We start from the raw sequence: 6,000 nt of genomic DNA, 5'->3' as shown, positions 1-6,000 counted from the left end.
CAGCTGCAGACGGAAGCTGGTTAGCCACATGACTTGTTTTCTTATTATTTATATTTTTATTCAAGTTCCTTGAATGTTTCCTACAGTCCTCTATCTTATCGTAGGAAGGAGCAGTGTAGAAGGGGTACCCCATACATGGTCTCAGGGCCATTCTTAGTGGGGTGCTGGGCCCAGGGCAAATCCCTTTGTGTGCCTGGACCCTTCACACCAAAACCGCACTATCCAGAAGCCATGGTTAAAAGGCTATGGGGAGAGTGGGCTGTCAATGCTAGAGATAAAAAGGATTTTTATAAAATGTGCCTTAGGGGGCTTCCCTGGTGGCGCAGTGGTTGAGAGTCCGCCTGCCGACGCAGGGGACACGGGTTCGTGCCCCGGTCCGGGAAGATCCCACATGCCGCAGAGTGGCTGGGCCGGTGAGCCATGGCCGCTGAGCCTGCGCATCTGGAGCCTGTGCTCCACAACAGGGGAGGCCACAACAGTGAGAGGCCCGCGTACTGCAAAAAAAAAAAAAAAAAAAAAATGTGTCTTAGGGAGTGAGTATGTAAAGGCATTTCCTAAGACCTACTCAGTGTCAGGCACTGTACCCATCTGTAGCACAATGCCTATTGTTAATCGATAAGGCGGTTGTTACAACACCTTGTTACATTTGAATCAACCAGGGCCCACTGAGAGGCGGGTAATTTGCCCCAGATCCCAGAACTAAGTCCCTGAGCTTCCAAGCTGGACTCCACTCCACACTGCACTGTGCTAAAGGGACAGGCCAGCCTGTCCAGGTTGCCCAGGTGACAGTGCTGAGGGCTCTTAATGAGAACCCCTGGTCTGCTAAACACTAGCCAAGGATCCTTTCTTCCTTTCATGTTTTTCATTTAACAAATGTTTGCTGAGAGCCTAGCCTGTCTGTTGAGACCTAGGAGTACCCCAGGGAACCTGACATACAGTCCCTGAATCAGGGAGTTTGCAGAGCAATGGGAAATACCACAGGAAGACCCGGGTTGCATGTGGCCTGAAGCTTAAACATTTGAAAAGCCCCCTTTAGGAAAAAGAATACAAAATTAGGAATATAAAATTAGGAACAGGGCCTTGGAAGGAGCAAGGGAAGGGCCCTGAAATTTAAACTGTATTAGCTTTGCTGTAACTCTGCCTTTGGTGAAAACCAACAAGTAGACCAGCACTAACAACAACGTGTATTCAGGGCTGATGGGGGAGCGTTTCTCTGGGAAGAAGTGCTGTCTAAGCTGAGACCCACAGGATGGGGCAGGGAGCCCTGGCAGAGGGAATAACTGGGTGCAGGACTCAGGTCAGGAAATGGAGCTGGCGTGGTTTTCAGGGAGTGAAGAGGGAAATGTCCTTTCTCGTTCCTTCACTAGACCTCAGGCCTCAGCGACCCTCCCACAGTGCAGGGCCCTGAAGGGGCCACAGCCTGGAGGTTAACAGGATGTCATCCCGGGCAGGGCTTCCACCTTTCCTCCAAGCTCCCTGGGGGATCTCCGGTCCCAGAAAAGGGCTCCCATGCTTGGTTCCTGCACCCCACCAACAAAGGCCTGCCTCGGCTAGGCCTGGCCTGACTCTCCTGGTTAGGTTGTTTGCATTTGCAAGAATAAAACAATCCAGAAAAGCTTCCTTTGTTAGAAGTTAATGACAGAAGTGCAACAGGTTCGGAGAAAGAAAAGATAAGGGAGGGGAAGGGGAAAAAAGCAGACAAAGACTGACTTTTATAAGAAAATCCTCCAGTGAGATAAGAATTTGAGAGATAGCTATCCTCACCCAGAGGGGGGTGCAGGTAGTGCCCCCCAACCCTCCACCACCACCCCATCCCAGGAAAAGCAATCAGCAGGGTGCCCAGTAGCTCTAAGTTCCTCAGGGGGCAAAGGGCATGTTTAGTGCCTTCCCCGCTGGACCAGGATGCAAATGTGCCCCAGCCAGCACTCCTTCGTTAACTACCACCCACACCGCCCAGGCCAGTTAGGCAGCTGAGGGTGGGTAGAACGGCCTGCACGTCTGAGCCGATGTCTCCGTGCAACCCACCAGCTGGAGCAGCAGCCTTTGCCTTGCAGGGCAATGAGGCGTCCTTGGAGACTCAGTTTCCAGGGAAATGGGAGAAGAGCCACCCACCAGTGCCTTGATCATACTCAGATAGAGGGGGTAAGGTTGGTCTTGTGGGAGGCCCCATCTAGGGAGCCAGGTTCTGCTCTGGGCCCTGATCCTGTGTCCACTTGAGTCCCTTCCCTTCTCTGAGTTCCAGTTACTCTCCTCTGTAAAATGGGGGATGATAATATTTGCTTTGAACTTGTGGTTGAGAAGTGAGTAGTAAAGGAGGGATAGACGTAAAATCTTCCTTAGAAGTTCAAAGTACAGAACAGTATTATTATACATCTGATGCTTGTGCCTGGTGACTCACTTTCACCCCACACTGCCCTGCAGCATCTCCCAGGTCACCTGGAGGGAGGACCTTGACCAAGTTCACTTGTGGGTTGAGAACTTCCCCCCACCAGGAAACAACAGGTGTCTCCCACCACGTCACAACTTTCACCAAAGATAAGGGCAACTTGGCATGTTAATGGGCAGAGACAGGGAGGGGCTGGAAGACGCTGTCCTCTCTAGACACTGTAGCCCAGCACACTGCTTTCTCCTGTTTCTTGACCTTTATCTTGACTCGCACCTGCACCTGTATCTCTCTTCACAACTGTAGAGTCTTTGTAGCTCTTTTTAACACATAAGATAGGGAAAGAATGAGGATAATGAAGAATGGATCAAATTTGTACTATAGGTTAACCCAAATATCATCCTAATCTCCAGTCAAGGGGAAAGGACCAAGTGGGAAACAGCTCTTTGCTCACCAAAAGCCATGCTCCCCTCACCCTCCTGGCACTTGACCAGACTGTTTCCCTTGCAGCTATATGTGGCCATGTGACTAAGTCCTAGCCAATAGGATGTGAGCAACCTGGCCCATAAATACGTTTCTGGCTCCATGATCCTTCATGTTCTTTTCTCTTTATGGATGGGTCCATTGGCTACAATCCCCAGGGTGACTATGGAAGCCTGAGAGGGACAGGGCCACCCCTCTGACCTATTCACCCACTCAATACCGTTAGGTGAGAAAACATAAACGTCTCTTGTGTTTGAGCTTTTATATATTAGAGGCTGTATCTCTGATAGAGCAGTTAGCCTACCCTAATTCAAACAGAGCAATATAGCCCACAAGTCCTGCCATCTCCAGGAAGCCCATGCTGATCTCTTCCTTCTTTGCACCATCTATACCTCTATCAAATGCTACCTTATGTTGCTTTCTGATCATTTCACAGGAACGTAAGCTAAAATTTAAACTAGGGACTCATGTCTTCCTTTTTTATTTTATGCCATGCCTAGCAAAGAGATGCTTAATAGTTTTGGATTAAATCTTTTCTTTCTTCTGTGCACTTAGTGGGAAGTTCCTCCACCAGGAATGCCATTTCTCTTTCTCTCTGATACTTTACCCCATGTCCGCGCCCACTTTCCATCTCTCTTTCTCCACGGGGGCTTCCCTTACCACTCTAGGCCGTAGTGATCTTTCCTTCCTTCAAAGTGTACGGAACCTATGGTCACTCACCTGACATTTTCATCGAGAAAACGTTTGCATTATTGTCTTAGCGTTCTGCGGTGTAATTAAGGATGCATTTAAGAGATGGGCAGAGGAAGAGAAGAACAAAAGAAACTGGAAAGGAGAAGCCAAGGAGGCAGGGAGAACATTTTGGAGAGCTCAGATGTCACGTAAACCAGGGGAAGAGAGCATTTTAAGGACAGAGGGGGAACAGCATCCCATGCTGCCGAGAGAGTGGCCAAGCGAGGTGTTCACTCCAAAACTGGGCTTAGCGGGGTGGAGGTGACTCGTCCCCTCCATGAGAGAGGGCTCAGTGAGCCTCATGGCATGGGCTGAGGAGGGAGTGGATTGTAAGAAAATAGACAACGTGAGACTTGTCTATTTGAAGAGGTTTGAGAGGTAGCTGGAGAGAGATGTGTGGTGACGAAAATATTTTCTAGGATGGGTGAGACTTACTGATGGGAAGGAATGGTGGAGAGGGAGAGGTTGAAGGCGAGGAGTGAGGTGTGATCAGCAGTGAAGTCCCTGAAACGGAGGGGTGGGTAATGGATCCAGGGCACAGGTGGGGGCCTGAGCTGGAGGGACCCGCTTCCGTGACAACCGGTGGGATGGAGAAATGACACTCATCCTTTCTTCCTTCCTAGGTGGTTGTCGGGTTAAGTGGCAAAGTCAGGTCAGCCCCCAGATGATGGCTTCTGTGTTTTTTGTAAAAGGAAACCAAGTTATCTGCTGGAATGAGGGGAGCAACCTCTGAGGGGACCCCAATCCTCTGCCACTCCCAGTGCTTCCCATTCTGAATGCGACTCCTCCAGCAGGGTTCCTTGGCCATTTCTCACAACCCTCACCTCAGCTTTGGGAACTGACCAGCCGTCTTAAATCAAGAAAAAAGCAGGGTTGGTCTCTGTGGCCCACAGGGAGGCCCTTTGAGTTCTAACTCCTCAAAAACCTGGACTGCAACTCTTTCATTTCTGTTTTTCCTGGACCCAGCATGGATTTAACTGGCAAACGGATGGCTTATTGCTCTAATGCAATGATAGGAACATAATTCTTCACTTTAAGAAGTCTAGTTGTTGAAAAAAAAAAAGAACATTATTCACAGTATTTTCATACCGCAGGTGCTCGCTGACTGCATCTGTCCCCTGCTCCCGATGGGCATGTGGGTAAAGTCAGTGGTCCCATGCCAGGTGGTCTGCCCCTTGACCTCAGCTTTTAAAGAAATCCTAGAGCTCCCAGAGTTTGGAGCCCCAGTCCGTGGACACAAGAGTAAGCAGAGGCGGTCAGAGCGCCGGAAAAACCGGGCTGGGCGCGCTCGCGTCCGCCAGAGGGCGCTGTCGGCTCGCAGAGTCCGGCGCAGTGGCCGCAGGCCCCGAGGTGCCCTCGCGACGCCGCCCAGCAGCCCCAGTGACTTATCACTATAGCGCCTGGTTGCCTTGGAGCGGAGCGAGCCAACCATCGCCAAGGCGCTCATCTGGGCAAGGACGGGAGAGGCTAAAAGATTCGTGACACTCTTATTTCACAGGGCCATCCTTGTGACGAATATTTATAGAGCGCCAACTTGTACCTACCATGTCCAAGGTACTGGGGAGCAGGTATGGAGATGAGTCATATTTCAGAGAAGGGGCAGAGTTAAGACAGGTACCAAATAAGAGACTTATAGCTGACTGGGCAACAAGAAGTGAGGAGGAGGTGGTAGGGGAGTTCAGGGAGGACGATGCATAGCTTCAGCTGGGGGAATAAGGACCGGGCCCACGGAAGATTTGGGCCTTAAAGGAGAGAAGGAATTGCCACCCTGCATCACATGTTGGTTGTAACAAAACCTGTGAATTTAACCTGTTCTGGTTTTACATTTGTTATAACTACATGATCCTTATTGGTAACGAGAAGCAACGTTCCCTGCCCTGGAGCCCCAGCTCCTTGATCCTGAAAAGTAAATTAGAAGTAGAAATGGATTAATCAAATGTCCAGAACTTGTTAGAGATCTATAACCTGATCTGAACAGTCAGATCAGTCATTCTGCTAGTTGATAAGATATCCACGGGGAGCCTCGGGAAACAGCTGCTATACTTGGTGCAGGTGCATCTGCCGAAAACACATCTGATTGGTGTTAGGAGAGAAGAGGTAAAAATGGAGAAGTTGAGGAACAATAAAGTCCTTTTGTTTTCAGGAAGACTTCTATCAATATCATAGTCCCCCGAGAATTATTGTAAGTCTATAATATTGTATTTCACCCAGGCCAGTTAAACTTGAAACCAATACATTAAAACAAACCTGAACCTTAGATTTACAGAAATTTTGTTTCCGAGGTATTAAAATGGAACTGGGGTTATTATCATTACATGGCATTGCATTGGTTCCAGCAGGACAATGTAGAAAAAAAGTGAACTTAAACTAGTAAGTGCAAGCATTGGTTTTGACCTCTAAAT

This window comes from Lagenorhynchus albirostris, chromosome 13 (assembly GCF_949774975.1).
Source record: "Lagenorhynchus albirostris chromosome 13, mLagAlb1.1, whole genome shotgun sequence".
NCBI lineage: Eukaryota > Metazoa > Chordata > Mammalia > Artiodactyla > Delphinidae > Lagenorhynchus > Lagenorhynchus albirostris.
Note: the sequence above shows the minus strand (reverse complement) of the source record.